This window comes from Rutidosis leptorrhynchoides, chromosome 1 (assembly GCF_046630445.1).
Source record: "Rutidosis leptorrhynchoides isolate AG116_Rl617_1_P2 chromosome 1, CSIRO_AGI_Rlap_v1, whole genome shotgun sequence".
Lineage (NCBI taxonomy): Eukaryota > Viridiplantae > Streptophyta > Magnoliopsida > Asterales > Asteraceae > Rutidosis > Rutidosis leptorrhynchoides.
The window spans coordinates 287843616-287862975 of record NC_092333.1 but is presented as its reverse complement, the minus strand read 5'-3'; positions in this window follow the sequence as shown (position 1 = coordinate 287862975).

Genomic DNA, 19360 nt, shown 5'->3' with positions numbered 1-19360 from the left:
CTTTTGCCTTATTAAATTGAGTTGGGGTAATTTCTATAACATCATCGGAATCCTCGTCGGGATCCGATTCATCAGAAAATTGGTAATTTTCCCAATATTTTGCTTCCTTGGCGGAAACACCATTGACCATTTTTAACTGTGGTCCATTGGTTGAGGATTTTCTTTTATTTAATCGGTTTACTGTAGGTATTAATATTTCTTCCTCCGGAACCTCTTCTTCTTTCGGTTCATCTTCTTCCGGTTCCTCCTCTTTCGGTTCCTCTTCTTCCGGTTCCTCCTCTTCCGATTCCTCCTCTTCCGATTCCTCTCCAGGAACTTGTGAATCTTCTCAAAATATATTCGACTCTTCCTCATTATTAGGTGAGTCGATGGGTTTTGTACTAGAGGTAGACATTGTGATGACCCAGGAATTTCCGACCAAATTTAAACTTGAATCTTATTTGATTTCGATACGATAAGCAAAGTCTGTAATGTTGAGTCTTGAAAACTTTGGAACAATTTTTTTTTCATGAATGCATTTGTCCTCCGACTGTTTCTGACGATTCACGAACCATTGTGTAAATAAATATGTATTGATATATAATTACAAATATAAATATAAATGTAAATATATACAATATTGTGAAATAATAAATACAATTGAAATATTAGAATCAAATAAAATAATATATTAGAAAATCAAGATTTATGTCAAAATATATATATATATATATATATATATACATACATATATACATACATATACATATACATATATAAATATATATGATTCATAAACATAATTCACATTATATGTACATTGTAAAATATATATATATATATATATATATATATATATATATATATATATATATATATATATATATATATATATAATGGATAAATATTAAATAGTGAACATATATTATTAAATATCATATAGTTAATAATATGTAGTAGTGATATATTAAACTAAAATTTTAAGTTAAAAATAATTGTTATAGTAATATTACTTTGAATATTAATATCAAAAATTAGAATTGTAAATATATAAGTATAATATATATACATATATAGAGATGGGTATATATATACGCATATATATAACAGATATATACGCTGATATATACTGATATATATAAGAAATCAGTATTTATTTTATTTAGTATTTTGATTATTATTAATATAATCATAATTATTAATTAATAAAAATCATTTATATAAACCGTAAATGGATTTGGGATCAGATTCCGTTTCAAGTTTCTTTCAACCTTTATTAAAATTTGGATTCATATATGGAACTGATTACAATCTACAACAGTTAAAAGGTGCCAATTCTGTTAGCTATCGATGTCATTTTTTTTATTATTATTTTCTTTTTGTACGAGTAACAAAATGCTTGTCGACCTCATTCTGCTACAAAACAAGATAAACAAATTTTTAATGCTATAATAACCTTCCAATATCACGTACGTATATCTATCACTGCAATTAAGAATAAAAAAAACAGAAAATCAAACTTACAGCTCCTTTTATCTCTGTTCTTGTCCATTTTTGTCAAAATCACGATTTCAAATAAAATCCAAGATGTGTAAATGCAGTAGTGATTTAAATCTTCTACTCAAACTATCTACCAAATCTCAAGTCTCAATTCTTAATATCGACGGTGAATTTTACGAGTCAAAGTTTGGTTTTAAAAAGTCAACAATTGTTCTTGAGACAAATTCGCATTCGTGATTCTGTTTCTAATCAAATTGATGATTCTAAAAGTTTCGTGGAGTGATTTACAAACCTTTTTATGTTGAAACCCCAAGCTAAAACGTTATTAAATATCAAGTTCAATTTTTTTTTTTTAAACTGCGACAGCAGTCGCTGATTCTTTTTCTTTATTATTAATTTTTTTTTTGCATTTGATTAATTTAAAAAAAAACAATATAATTGTTACTATAGTTTCTGTAATTCCAAAACCAAAAACGAGGTTTAAATTAAATGGGTTAATCTAGTCCTCTGGTCGGCTAGTTGAGAGAGGAGGAAGAAGGTAAATGGAACACATGATGTACGGGTTAAATACACTAGGCCAGGAATTAATATCAGAAAAATAGGAAATGGTTCAGTGGTGATGAGTGTTAGTGTGTAACCGAGAGGTCTCGGGTTCGATCCCGGCTAGTGGCAACTAATCTTTTTAAAGCGTTCTTGAGGTAGTTTCAAATTTCAAAAATCATTATTATTATTATTGTTGTTACTATTATTATTGTTATAATTATTATCATTAGTATTATTACAAATTTGATTATTATTATTATTACTAGTATTAAAATTATTGGTATCATTAACCAACATTTATTATTATTATTATTATTATTATTTTTATAATTATGGTAAGTAAATTATTACTAATTATTATTATTACTAATATTATTACGATTACAAAACACTAATATTTAATAATATTATTATTATTATTACTATTATTATTATTATTATTATTATTATTATTATTATTATTATTATTATTATTATTATCATTATTATTATTACTAATATATGTGTTATTGTTATTATGTTTATGAGTAATGTCATCATTATTATTAACGACATGAGACTAATTATTAATAATATCATTTTTATTATTACTAATATTATTGTTATTAAACTTATTATCATTATTCTCATTAGTAGTAAAATGAATATTTTTTTTATGATTATTATTAATATAGGTATTACTATTAAAATTACCATCCGTAAAAAGAATGTTATAATAATTATTATTAATAGGCATTGAGAATTAACATCAAAATTATTATCATCAGTATTATTATTAAATTATTCATTATATTAAAAATACTGATATTATCATTATCAATATAACTATTATTATTATTATGATTATTCCTACCAAATTTATTATTATTTTGTTAAAACTATCATTATTATTATTATCAGCATTATCTATATCAATATTACTAAAAATAATTATGTTTAAGAAAATAAAAGTTTTAAAGATATTATTAAGGTTGTTTTCAATCAAACTAACAAAGTTTATATAAATATTCATATATAACATGTTAGGTATTTTTATTAAAATATTAATCAAATATATATCAATATAACTATATAAATATTAAACATTTTGAATATATACACAAACTAGATAAGTATAATATATAATTTAAGATATAATATATGTATATGTTCGAATACGATTATGTGTATTAATAGATATACAAATGATATAGGTTCGTGAATTCGAGGCCAACCCTGCATTGTTCAATATCGTCATATGTATTTTTAATACAAAATACATTAGGTGAGTTTCATTAATCCCTTTTTAAATGCTTTTGCAATATATATTTTTGGGACTGAGAATACATGCGCTGTTTTTATAACTGTTTTACGAAATAGACACAAGTAATTGAAACTACATTATATGGTTGAATGATCGAAATCGAATATGCCCCTTTTTATTAAGTCTGGTAATCTAAGAATTAGGGAACAGACACCCTAATTGACGCGAATCCTAAAGATAGATCTATCGGGCCTAACAAACCCCATCCAAAGTACCGGATGCTTTAGTACTTCAAAATTTATATCATGTCCGATGGAGGATCTCGGAATGATGGGGATATTCTTATATGCATCTTGTTAATGTCGATTACCAGGTGTTCACCATATGAATGATTTTTATCTCTATGTATGGGACGTATTTATGAGAACTAGAAATGAAATTCTTGTGGTCTATTAAAATGATGGAAATGATTATTTATGTTAAACTAATGAACTCACCAACCTTTTGGTTGACACTTTAAAGCATGTTTATTCTCAGGTATGAAAGAAATCTTCCGCTGTGCAATTGCTCACTTTAAAGATATTATTGGAGTCATTCATGGCATGTTTCAAAAGACGTTGTATTCGAGTCGTTGAGTTCATCAAGATTATTAATAAGTCAATTATAGTTAGATATTTTCTAAAATGGTATGCATGCCGTCAATTTTTCGTTGTAAAGAAAGATTGTCTTTTAAAATTGAATGCAATGTTTGTAAAATGTATCATATAGAGGTCAAATACCTCGCGATGTAATCAACTGTTGTAAATCATTTATAATCGATAGGGACTTCTTCCGGATGGATTAGGACGGGTCTTCACAGTTGGTATCAGAGCAGAGGTCTTAGCGAACCAGGGCTGCATTAGTGTGTCTAACTGATAAGTCGTTAGGAGGCATTAGTGAGTCTGGACTTCGACCGTGTCTGCATTTCATAAGTTTTGCTTATCACTTCTAGTCGGAATTCATTTGCTTATCATCCTTAGTAAATTACCTGTTCATTATTCTTAGTCTAGACACATCTTATTGCATTGACTGCATGAAAAGTGTATGGACAAAATTCATATCTTAGCGTATCTGCTAATTCATATTTTAGCGTATATGTTATTGTTACCTTTGCCTGACAGATTCCGTAGATAGCTCCGTAACTTATGGAATTTTAGTATTATATATGCATATGTAAATTATGTATTGCAGGGTACTAATCTACATCCTATAATCTATTTCTTATCGAAAGATCCTTCATCTGATTGTACGAGATGAATCCTTCAACCAGTTCGAATTCCTCGAATTCCGACAATTATTCCGATATGAAGTTTCACTGAAGCTCCAAAAGCAGTGTCCTAGAATGAATTAACCAATTCATTTGATGGGTTCGTAGCCTACTAAATCATTGGAGACAAAAAGAAGGCGATCCTTTCCATCAACTAAATTCACGTTTTGAAGGAGAACCTGAAGCATTCACCGGCAAACCAATACGAAACACTATGTTCACCCTCATTACCCGAATATATCGCCATGATTATATATACTATCTCAAATTCAAAACCTTATTCATCCGCTCGTTTCGACCGACAATCATCCCGGAATAATCGAATAAGTCAACGAGCTTCGCACCCGAGTTGTAGCCTTGAAAAGTATGGTGCAAAATTTACCAGCTTCAGCAACATCACCGACACCAACAGTACCATCAGTAATAGCACCAGTACCATCCACCATCCATGCCTCAACATCTCATTTTGTACCTCGAGTATAATCATCGTTCTACGTATCGTTCTACATCAACTATCTTCGTTCTTCATGCCAATTAAGTAATCTCTAAATGTTTTAGAGATTACGTATTCTAGTTCTAACGGTAAACCAAATGAGTTTAATATCATATTAACTCAATGAATCCATGATTACACCTGAATAAAATATATATGTATATATGTTTTCATAAAGATTGTAATTAAAAATTCTTTCGTAAAAAGTGTTAATTGTGAAAATATTTTAACGGGTAGGTAATACCCGAGGAATATTCAGATTTCACATTAATAAGTTACACTGTACATTCTTCAAAGCTGATTCAACAATCGTTTACTATCCTACTTACATCCACCAATATACAAATCCGTTCACCACAGAATAACCATTTTCATCCAATTTCATATTTGGATTTTGATTTATCAGAATTCAACAAGTGGCATAAAGAAGAAAACATTTGACAAAATAAAATTTGTTAGAAACAAACAAATTAATTATGAGAAATTTTGTTAAGAATCCACGCTAACTGTTCCTAGCTAATTGTTCCTAGCTAACTGATTACATTTTATTTATCGCAATTTAATTATCAAAATTTACATTTTCGCAATTTTATTTATCATCATTTAATTTCTGTTATTTACTTTACGCACTTTATTTATCGTTATTTAATTTATGTTATTTACTTTACGCACTTTATTTATCGTTATTTAATTTCTGTTATTTATTTTACTCACTTTAAATATCGGGACATGTATACAAGGTTTTGACATATCATATCGACGCATCTATATATATTATTTGGAATCACCATAGACACTCTATATGCAGTAATGATCGAGTTCTCTATACAGGGTTGAGGTTAATTCTACAATAATATATATAGTTTGAGTTGTGATCGAGTCTGAGACATATACGCGTCATGACACGTATTAATTAATTCGAATATTATATATTAAACTATATATGAATTATTGAACTATCAACTGTGGACTATCGACTGTGGACTAATAACATTGGATAATTAAAATAAATTAAAATATTGATTATAACATATGAAACTAAACAATTCTTCAAGTTGCCACTTGATTTCGTCTTAAACATCATTTGTATCTTCACGATTACATTCTGCGTTCAAACCTTTCATGATTCTTGAAAACATCTCAAACGAAAGGATGAACCAACCGCACTTCATCTACGGGAGAAAAGATTGATGCATTTAGTTATGCATCTGAAAAACTCTCGAAAACTAAGTGAACGTTTAACACGTAGTTGTGCTAATTCCTTTAGCGTTATTATTACCCAAAATAACTTGGTAATTCCCTTCGAATTAGCCAATTTTGGCACAGCTTCAGCAAATCAACTTCGACTTTCCTTCGAATTTTCCTTATTATAACCGCGATATATACATTGTCATTTCACCATCATTACCGGGGAATCTTTTATATCTCACCGCATTCGCAATAAACTTACCAACAACTGCATTGATCTTTGACTTTCTGAAAAATCATTATATTCATTAAAACCCTATCATATACTTATCCGCATCTTGTAACGAGAGTTGCCATACCAATTACCGAGAATTAGCAATCAGTATTTTGAATCTTGCAGTGTTACTATATCAACAGTTATATGTATACATATAACCTTTACCTCTTAGAATTATGATCTTCCATTTTGAAATTCTGAAAAGCACTCAATCTACGAATCAATACTCCAAATTTTGAGGAAGCTGAATGAAGCAGCAGAAACCGTAGACAACCGTAAACGACTTTAACCATCGAAAGTTTGATGATAAAGAATGGAGTATTGGAAACATTCAATAGAAAATTTAGTACCGAAAAGCGAATTATGTGAAACTATGAAGGAATCCGTGGACAAATCACAAAGAATAAGTTTGACTTCAAAGAATCCAAATGATTCAATGCCTGCTAAAGTCTTTAGCGAATATCTTGCTCCTTACTCTAAACCCTTGCGGACAATAGTTTCTATCCTCCTCTGATCTTAGATATTCCGAGATATTATCGTATCTTTCATTATAAATATCCTCGATATTTCTGAATATATTTTCATAACTAATCTTATCTGAAATCATTAATCTCTTCGTACTATTAGGGTTACATCATATAGAAACTGATAGTTTCTATATCCTGTAAACTTTCAAGCTTAAAATATGAATGTTATTGAAGTAATGTTAAAAACTGATGCATGAGTTAGTATAATATAATGACACTTGATCAACGTGATTATATTACAGTAAGTCATGCTGAGTTTCTAATGGAACGTGATGATTCACAGATCATAACGTCATCATGTGCCATGTTACATAACTCTTTCATTCTGCTTAACATCTGAACATATCAAGAAAGTATATTCTTGGTAGTTCTATTCTCAGTGATTTTGGTAATTTGAAAAATCAAATCGTGCTATCACGTTTATTCTTGTTTAGAACATTACGTTCATTCGAGACTCTATACTTACAAATTCTGGACCATTACTTGCGAAAAGAAAATAAAAGCATGAAGCTCCGAATTAGAAAGGGGGTATAAATTGCAGCAAATAAGAGAGAGCATTAACCGTGTATGACAATGATTATAGAAGATGGAAGCAGGGACTCCAAAATATAAGGGAAGATATAAAACCCAATAACAACACAGAAATTACAAACCATGTATATCAATGCGTATAGCAATATAAAGACACTGGAGAATTGGGAATACTATAATCCCCAGGGTAATAGTAGGAGTAAACAGATTCTTCTGGTGGAAGATTGAAAAGAAGGATGACAGAAATGATAATTAAGAAAACATCATGGATTAGAACGGGATTAAGCATTTCACAATCTTTTGAATGTATGGACTAAGAAAGAAAGTATAGGAATGGTGAGAATAATCGAATGGAAGAGTTTGATTCATAAGGGAAATATCAGACAGAGTAATCGAGACAGATCACCGTATTTAATTATAGAGATCATAATTTCCTTATTCGCCGAAGAATCAAATCTTATAGATTTTGAAGATTTTCTTTAATCCCTCGAATTCCGGAATTTAACCAAAACAACGTCAAAAGTTAAGACGCATCCTGTTTTCAAAATTCAATCGTGACTACGTCAAAAGTTAAGATGCACCTTACTTTCAAAATTCAACCAAGACAACGTCAAAAAGTTAAAACGAAACTTCATTTATTCATTTCACTCTTTTGTGATAGCTTCAATCGTGCTCTTCGAATAATCGAATTATTTTATCTGTATTATTCAATAATGATAAAACTCTAATTATCAGCTCATATTCGTCAGGAAAACATATTTATTGTTAGCCATGACGACCTCACTCAAATTTCGGGACGAAATTTCTTTAACGGGTAGGTACTGTGATGACCCGGGAATTTCCGACCAAATTTAAACTTGAATCTTATTTGATTTCGATAGGATAAGCAAAGTCTGTAATGTTGAGTCTTGAAAACTTTGGAACAATTTTTTTTCTTCATGAATGCATTTGTCCTCTGACTGTTACTGACGATTCACGAACCATTGTGTAAATAAATATGTATTGATATATAATTACAAATATAAATATAAATGTAAATATATACAATATTGTGAAATAATAAATACAATTGAAATATTAGAATCAAATAAAATATATTAGAAAATCAAGATTTATGTCAATATATATATATATATATATATATATATATATATATATATATATATATATATATATATATATATATATACATATATACATATACATATACATATATAAATATATATGATTCATAAACATAATTAACATTATATGTACATTGTAAAATATATATATATATATATATATATATATATATATATATATATATATATATATATATATATATATATATATATATATATAATGGATAAATATTAAATAGGGAACATATATTATTAAATATCATATAGTTAATAATATGTAGTAGTGATATATTAAACTAAAGTTTTAAGTTAAAAATAATTGTTATAGTAATATTACTTTTAATATTAATATCAAAAATTAGAATTGTAAATATATAAGTATAATAGATATACATATATAGAGATGGGCATATATACGCATATATATAACAGATATATACGCTGATATATACTGATATATATAAGAAATCAGTATTTATTTTATTTAGTATTTTGATTATTATTAATATAATCATAATTATTAATTAATAAAAATCATTTATATAAACCGTAAATGGATTTGGGATCAGATTTCGTTGCAAGTTTCTTTCAACCTTTATTAAAATTTGGATTCATATATGGAACTGATTACAATCTACAACAGTTAAAAGGTGCCAATTCTGTTAGCTATCGATGTCATTTTTTTTTATTATTTTCTTTTTGTACGAGTAATAAAATGCTTGTCGACCTCATTCTGCTACAAAACAAGATAAATGAATTTTTAATGCTATAATAACCTTCCAATATCATGTACGTATATCTATCACTACAATTAAGAATAAAAAAAACAGAAAATCAAACTTACAGCTCCTTTTATCTCTGTTCTTGTCCATTTTTGTCAAAATCACGATTTCAAATAAAATTCGAAATATGTAAATGCAGTAGTGATTTAAATCTTCTACTCAAACTATCTGCCAAATCTCAAGTCTCAATTCTTAATATTGACGGTGAATTTTACGAGTCAAAGTTTGGTTTTAAAAAGTCAACAATTGTTCTTGAGACAAATTCGCGTTCGTGATTCTGTTTCTGAGCAAATTGATGATTCTAAAAGTTTCGTGGAGTGATTTACAAACCTTTTTATGTTGAAACCCCAAGCTAAAATGTTCTTAAATATCAAGTTCAATTTTTTTTTTTTTAAAACTGCGACAGCAGTCGCTGATTCTTTTTCTTTATTTTTTTTTATTTTTTTTTGCGTTTGATTAATTTAAAAAAAATAATATAATTGTTACTATAGTTTCTGTAATTCCAAAACCAAAAATGAAGTTTAAATTAAATGGGTTAATCTAGTCCTCTGTTCGGCTAGTTGAGAGAGGAGGAAGAAGGTAAATGGAACACAGGATGTACGGGTTAAATACACTGGGCCAGGAATTAATATCAGAAAAATAGGAAACGGTTCAGTGGTGATGAGTGTTAGTGTGTAACCGAGAGGTCTCGGGTTCGATCCAGGCTAGTGGCAACTAATCTTTTTAAAGCGTTCTTGAGGTTGTTTCAAATATCAAAAATCATTATTATTATTATTGTTGTTACTATTATTATTATTATAATTATTATCATTAGTATTATTACAAATTTGATTATTATTATTATTACTAGTATTAAAATTATTGGTATCATTAACCAACACTTATTATTATTATTATTATTATTATTATTATTATTATTATTATAATTATGGTAAGTAAATTATTACTAATTATTATTATTACTAATATTATTACCATTACAAAACACTAATATTTAATAATATTATTATTATTATTATTATTATTATTATTATTATTATTATTATTATCATTATTATTATTACTAATATATGTGTTATTGTTATTATGTTTATGAGTAATGTCATCATTATTATTAACGAAATGAGACTAATTATTAATAATATCATTTTTATTATTACTAGTATTATTGCTATTAAACTTATTATCATTATTCTCATTAGTAGTAAAATGAATATTTTTTTTATGATTATTATTAATATAGGTATTACTATTAAAATTACCATCCGTAAAAAGAATGTTATAATAATTATTATTAATAGGCATTGAGAATTAACATCAAAATTATTATCATCGGTATTATTATTAAATTATTCATTATATTAAAAATACTGATATTATCATTATTAATATAATTATTATTATTATTATTATTATTATTATTATTATTATTATTATTATTATTATTATTATTATTATTATTATTATTATTATTATGATTATTCTTACCAAAATTATTATTATTTTGTTAAAACTATCATTATTATTATTATCAGCATTATCTATATCAATATTACTAAAAATAATTACGTTTAAGAAAATAAAAGTTTTAAAGATATTATTAAGGTTGTTTTCAATCAAACTAACAAAGTTTATATAAATATTCATATATAACATGTTAGGTATTTTTATTAAAATATTAATCAAATATATATCAATATAACTATATAAATATTAAACATTTTGAATATATATATACACAAACTAGATAAGTATAATATATAATTTAAGATATAATATATTTATATGTTCGAATACGATTATGTGTAATAATAGATATACAAATGATATAGGTTCGTGAATCCGAGGCCAACCCTGCATTGTTCATTGTCGTCATATGTATTTTTAATACAAAATACATTAGGTGAGTTTCATTAATCCCTTTTTAAATGCTTTTGCAATATATATTTTTGGGACTGAGAATACATGCGCTGTTTTTATAACTGTTTTACGAAATAGACACAAGTAATTGAAACTACATTATATGGTTGAATGATCGAAATCGAATATGCCCCTTTTTATTAAGTCTGGTAATCTATGAATTAGGGAACAGACACCCTAATTGACGCGAATCCTAAAGATAGATCTATCGGGCCTAACTAACCCCATCCAAAGTACCGGATGCTTTAGTACTTCGAAATTTATATCATGTCCGATGGAGGATCCCGGAATGATGGGGATATTCTTATATACATCTTGTTAATGTCGATTACCAGGTGTTCACCATATGAATGATTTTTATCTCTATGTATGGGACGTATTTATGAGAACTGGAAATGAAATTTTTGTGGTCTATTAAAATGATGGAAATGATTATTTATGTTAAACTAATGAACTCACCAACCTTTTGGTTGACACTTTAAAGCATGTTTATTCTCAGGTATGAAAGAAATCTTCCGCTGTGCAATTGCTCACTTTACAGATATTATTGGAGTCATTCATGGCATATTTCAAAAGACGTTGTATTCGAGTCATTGAGTTCATCAAAATTATCATTAAGTCAATTATAGTTAGATATTTTCTAAAATGGTATGCATGCCGTCAATTTTTCGTTGTAAAGAAAGATTGTCTTTTAAAATTGAATGCAATGTTTTTAAAATGTATCATATAGTGGTCAAATACCTCGCGATATAATCAACTGTTGTGAATCGTTTATAATCGATAGGGACTTCGTCCGGATGGATTAGGACGGGTCTTCACAGACATCTATCACACAATATCAAACACGTTAAGAGATTAATATATCACATAATATTTACATGTTAATAATATGTAGTTTCCAACAAAAAGTGTTAAGCAATCGTTTTTCAAATAAACACGGTCGAAGTCCAGACTCACTAATGCATCCTAACAAACTCGGTTAGACACACTAATGCAATTTTCTGGTTCTCTAAGATCAACGCTCGGATACCAACTGAAATGTCCCGTTCATATTGATTATAAACATTCCATATTAATTGATTTCTTTGTGAGGTTTTGACCTCTATATGAGACGTTTTTCAAAGACTGCATTCGTTTTTAAAACAAACCATAACATTTATTATATCAATAAATGTTTAAAAACCATTATGTAGATTATCAAGTAATGATAATCTACAATATGTCATTTACACACGACCATTACATGATGGTTTACAATAATAATATATTACATCAAAATAAGTTCTTGAATGCAGTTTTTAACAATCTCATACAAGCATGGACTCTAAATCTTGTCCTTAATTTAGTATGCAACAGCGGAAGCTCTTAATAATCACCTGAGAATAAATATGCTTAAAACGTCAATAAAAATGTTGGTGAGTTATAGTTTTAACCTATATATTTATCAAATCATAATAATAGACCACAAGATTTCATATTTCCACTTTTCATAAATATACATCCCATACATAGAGATAAAAATCATTCATATGGTGAACACCTGGTAACCGACCTTAACAAGATGCATATAGAATATCCCCATCATTCTCGGACATCCTTCGGACATGATAAATTCGAAGTACTAAAGCATCTGGTACTTTGGATGTGGCTTGTTGGGCCCAATAGATCTATCTTTAGGATTCGCGTTAGTTAGGGGCCATTTCCGTTACCTAATTCTTAGGCTACCAAGCTAAAAAGAGGCATATGCGATTCGATAATCTAACCATAGAATGTAGTTTCAATTACTTGTGTTTATTTTGTAAAACATTTATAAAACTGCATGTATTCTCATCCCAAAAATATTAGATATTAAAAGTGGGACTATAACTCACTTTCACATATTTTTACTTTGCTGGAAATAAGATTTGGCCACTGGTCGATTCACGTACCTATAACAAATATGTACATATATATCAAAGTATGATCAAAATATATTCACTGCATTTTTTTATTACGTTTTAACGATTTAAGTTTATTAAGTTAGCAGTCCTCGTTAGTAACCTACAACTAGTTGTCCAAAATTAGATGTACATATATAAAGCAATATATATTATCTCGAATCAATCCACGACCCAGTGTATACAAGTCTCAGGCTCGATCATAACTCAAAGTATATATATTATTTTGGAATCAACCTCAACCCTGTATAGCTAAATCCCGCATTACTGCATATAGAGTGTCTATGGTTGTTCCGAAATATATATATATGGGTCGATATGATATGTCAAAATATTTTATACGTGTCTATGGTATCCCAAGATTACGTAATATATGTTAGAATACATGTATAATACAATATAAGTTAGCTAGGATATGATTAGTATAGGTTTGTTACAATTTTCACGTAGCTAAAACTAGTAAAAATATCCAATTTTGTTTTACCCATAACTTCTTCGTTTTAAATCCGTTTTGAGTGATTCAAGCTGCTATGGTTTCATAATGAATTCTAATTTATGAAACTAAACAGAAAATGTATAAGTTTTGTAACGACCCGGAAATTTCCGACCAAATTTAAACCATAATCTCTATATGTTTCCGACACGATAAGTAAAATATGTAATGTGGAGTCTAGAAAAGTTTGAAATGTATATGAAATCTGTTACCCTTTGACTATGCCAGACGATTCACGAACATTATGTGTATATACGATATATACTTATTAATTGATAACGTTAACAAATGTATTAAATGTATACTTTGAGTCTATCTGTCTCAATATAATTAATATAATTATTTAAGTAATAAAATGTGATATTTAAAATATAATTACATATAGTCGATATATTAATATTATTATTACTTTCATTATTATAATTAATATTAAATATTAATATTAATATTAATGTTAGTGTTATTCATTTAGATTATTATAAATATAATTATCATTATTAATTGTTTCATAAATAATAGATATTAAAATTTGAATAATTAATATTATTATTATATACCGTGTATTCAGATATTAAACTTGATATCTAGTCATACAAATACAGATATATATATATATATATATAAATAAATACAAGTATATATACAGAATATAGAACTATTTATATAAATACATATATACTGTTATATAGTTGGGATAAATACGGTAAAATTTCAGATAAGTTATGTATTTTGTATCCTATCCTTATCAAACTTTATCTAAATTTTTATTCCTGTCTCCTAATTGATAAGCACACTAATCAATAGTACAATTAAATTGATTTAGCAAAATTGTCTGCTTTTTAATTTTCTTGATCGAGTATCTGTTGTGGAGCCAAGTAAACTAGCAAACAAATTTTAATTAGCTGTAATCATATCTGTTATCGTCTATGTAAAACACTACTAATGCAATTTGAGCAGAAAGAACAAAAAAAAAAAAAAACTTAAATTAAAGAACCCATGTCGTGTTCTCTGTTCTTGTATCTCTTTATCAAACTTCATATATCCCTCTCTATATATCTTTTCTCTATCTCATTATTGTGTTCAAGAAAAACCATTGTTACCGCTACCTTCTTCACTTTATTTTTCTTCTTTCTTCTTCTTTTGGATAGAGAACACCCAACACAACCAACATCGGACCATCCTCAAAAACGTACGCTATTTAGTTGACACCATGAACACGAGAAACCGTCACCATGAACCACCACACAAACGTCTATAAATACCGCTAATTGTGCTACTGTATTTGCCACTTCAAATCACCAAAAACCGTCACCCTTCAAACCAACATCATCACCACGGCTACCATCTCTTGCTCTCTACGAACACCAAAATAATCACCATCTTCGAACAAAACCACCACAAACCCACCACAACGTTAAACCATCGACACACTTACCATATTATTCGATCATCACCTTATCAACCACCCTTTAAACATTGTTGCCGCTATTTTTTTTCTTTTCTGTTTCGATTCAGGTTCATGTCGACAATCATCACCACTTTCCTCCACCATGTAACCACCTTTGTATTATTTTCTTTACTTCTTGAAAATACTAAACCACCATCTATTTTACCCTCACGTATCTCTCCCTCGTTATTATTCATGTTTTCTTTTAAACCAAACTACCCTAAACTACCACTAGGCAAATCGAGAAATGGGAGTAATATATATTGAAATATTAAACTTCTCAAAAGAATTGAACAGGTGGGAGTAAATGGATGACATCTATCCATATTGGCCGACACTTCTATTTGATTGAACTTTAAATGGGACCAAAAAGTGGCCACCGATTGCTTTTCCCATTTTCTGATTCTAAATTCGATTTGAGTGTGGACCATGTATCGGGTTATCTGTTGACGAGTGGGCTTGTGAGTTCACATGGGCCACAACAATTCATTTAGCAATTGGGCCCTCCTTGCAAACGTGTTATATTATCTTTTGCTTCCAACGATCTGTTCCATTTTTCTCTTACGCATAAATCGAGTTAATACAAAAATCATGATGATGTTATAGACAATGAAACGAATATAATAATGAACGAGGTCAGGGATGATATTACAATGATTATGCGATGATGATAATCTTGTGATGTTAAATGGATATGATGACGATGATAATTTCAGTTTTAAGATAATCATGAAGTGATATGAAAATCACGATGTTGGTGTTGGTAATAAAATGATTAGATGATGATACGGGTTTAGGTGATGATCAACAAAATAGAAATAATAGGGTTATACATATTTACATGTGTGTATTAAAACAGAAAAATGAAAATGGCTGAATGGTTGTGTGAGTGTTTGAGCGTACGAGAGGTCACGGGTTCGAGTTCCGCCTTGGACTTTTCTTTTTAGAGGACGATTTAAAAAGGGTATATTTTATTCCATTTTCATTATCATTATTATTATAATTATTTATCATTTATTATTATTATTATTATTGTTATAATTATTATTATTACTAATATTATTATCATCATTTAAGTATTATTACTATTATTACTACTAATATTAATATATGTACTATTATTATTACAACCATGATCATTAATATTATTATCATTATTATGAACATGTTGATAATATTTATATTAGAAAATTTATAATAATAGTTATATTATATATATAAATCAAATATATTAAACTATCTATATCTATATAGCATATAATATAACAGGGATATTAATAATAATAATATATAAAAACTTATTTGATTATGATTACAAGTTTTAATAAATATACAATTGATATAGGTTCGTGAATCCGAGGCCAACCTTATACTTGATCAATGATGTTATATGTATTTTTACAACAAAATACATTAGGTGAGTATATAGTCCCACTTTTAAACTCTAAATATTTCGGGATGAGAATACATGTATTTTATGTTTTACATTATGGACACAAGTAACTGAAAAATATATTCTACGTTGAGTTGTACCACTGGCATACTTCCCTGTAGCTTGGTAACTAATATTTACAGCGGTATTGTAAACGCGAATCCTGTTGATAGATCTATCGGGCCTGACAACCCCAACCGGACTGGACGACCAGTATTCAACGGTTGCACAGTACTTCGTTTCGTGACTACACCTTGGTACGGTGTAGTAAGATTTCATAATAAAGGGAATATGCGACGTGATTAAATGTTAAGTATGGTTACCAAGTGCTCAACCACTTAGAATATTTTTATTAAAATGTTTATATATGAAATCTTGTGTTCCATTGTTATAACGGTGCTAGCATCAAACCTATATATCTCACCAACTTTATGTTGACGTTTTAAAGCATGTTATTCTCAGGTATGAATTAAGTCTTCCGCTGTGCATTAGCTCATGTTAAGGATACTACTTGGGACCTTTTAAGCCATGATACCAAGACGTTGCATTCGAGTCATTGGAGTTCAATAGAGAATATAAATAAGTAAATGACAGATTAGGTCATTTGGATATTATGAAATGTTAGACGAAAATGTCAAATATTGATGTAATGATAGTTTGCCTTTTAAGAATAAATGCAACGTTTGTAAAATGTATCATATAGAGGTCAAGTACCTCGCAATGTTATCATATGTTATTGTATTCGTCCCTATGGATTGGGTCGGGTCGTCTCATGTGGTATCAGAGCGTTGGTCTTAGCGAACCAGACCTTGCATTAGTGTGTCTAACTGGTAGTTGTTAGGATGCATTAGTGAGTCTGGACTTTGACCGTGTCTACATGTCAAAAGTTTTGCTTATCATATCTAGTCAAAAATCATCTGCTTATCATCCTTAAGAATTGCCTGCTTAGTATTCTTAAGTCTAGACACGTCTTACTGCATTTGGTACATCAATAGTGTATAGACAAAATTCGTATCCTAGCGTATCTGTTGCTATAGACATTGCCTGACGAATTTCAAAGATTCTCCGTAATTCACGGGATTTTGAGTATTATAAATACATATGTAAATAATGTATTGAAGAATACCAAACCCAACTCCTATAATCTATTCTAAACCAAAAATTCATTTCCCCGACTGTACAAGATGAACTCCGCGTCCAGTTCGAATTCCTCCGACTCCGACAGCTACGCTGATATGGATTTCCATTCGGGCTTCGAAGGCAGCGTCACTGGAATGGATCAACCAATTTCTCATCATCTATTCTGGATGAATTGGGGATGGGTTCGTAGTATACTAAATTATTGGAGACAAGAAGAAGGTGATCCCTTTCACCCACCGAATTGCCCCATTGGCGACGAACCTGAAGCACTTACCGTCGAACCTGTTCGAGAAACCATTTTCTCTCTCATTTCTCGAGTATCTCGTCACGATTATATCCTATCCCATATTTTGGATCTTGTTCATTCGCTCACTCCAACCGCCAATCATCCTGGTGTACTAGCAGAAATTAACGAACTTCGTGCTCGTGTGACGGCTTTGGAGAACACGGTGCGAAGGTTACAAACACCAGCAGCAGCACCAGCAGCATAACCAGTACCGTTAACAACATCAACCTCGCAATCTTCAGTACCAGTAGCATCATCGACGTCAACGACATCATCATCATCAACACCAACCGTATCATTACCACCACCAACAATCACATCCGCACCACGTACCTCAACATCATCATCTGAACTTCGAATATGATCTTTGTTCTACATATCATTCTACACCGATTACCTCTTCTTTACGTATCGTTCTTCGTTCGACATGACGATTATGTAATCTCTAATGTTTTGGAGATTATGTAATCTAGTAATAATGATAAATCAAATGAGTTGAATATTTTATTGACTCATTAAATTCATAGTTACCTCCGAAGAAAATATATATGCAAATATATTTTCATAAAGATTGTAATTAAAAATTTCATTCGTACAAACTGTTAATGATGAAAATATTTTAACGGGTGGGTAGTACCCAAGGAATATTTAGAATTCACATTAACAAGTTACACTGTACATTCTTCGAATCTGATTCAACGATCATTTATTATCCTACTTACAATTACCGATATACGTATCCGTTCACCCCAGATTAACCATTTCCATTTAAATTTCATATTTGGATTTTTACCTATCCGAATCCAACAAGTGGCATAATGAAGAAACATTGGCAAAATAAAAATTGTTAGAAACAGATGAATTAATTAATTGAAATTGTGATAGGATTACACGCTAACTGTTCCGGCTAACTGTTCCCAGCTAACTGATTAATATTTAATTTATCGCAATTTACATTGTTGCAATTTTAATTTTTGTACTTTACATACCGTCGGGACACATGTACAACAACACGTCGGATTAATTCTGAGACAACACGTTGTATAATGGGTCATGATATATATTTATTTATTTTATGCATTTTAAATAACGGGACACGTATACAAGGTTTCGACTTATCATATTGATCCATCTATATATATATTTCGGAACAACCATAGACACTCTATATGTGAAGGTGGGAGTTGGCTATACAGGGTCGGAGTTGATTCC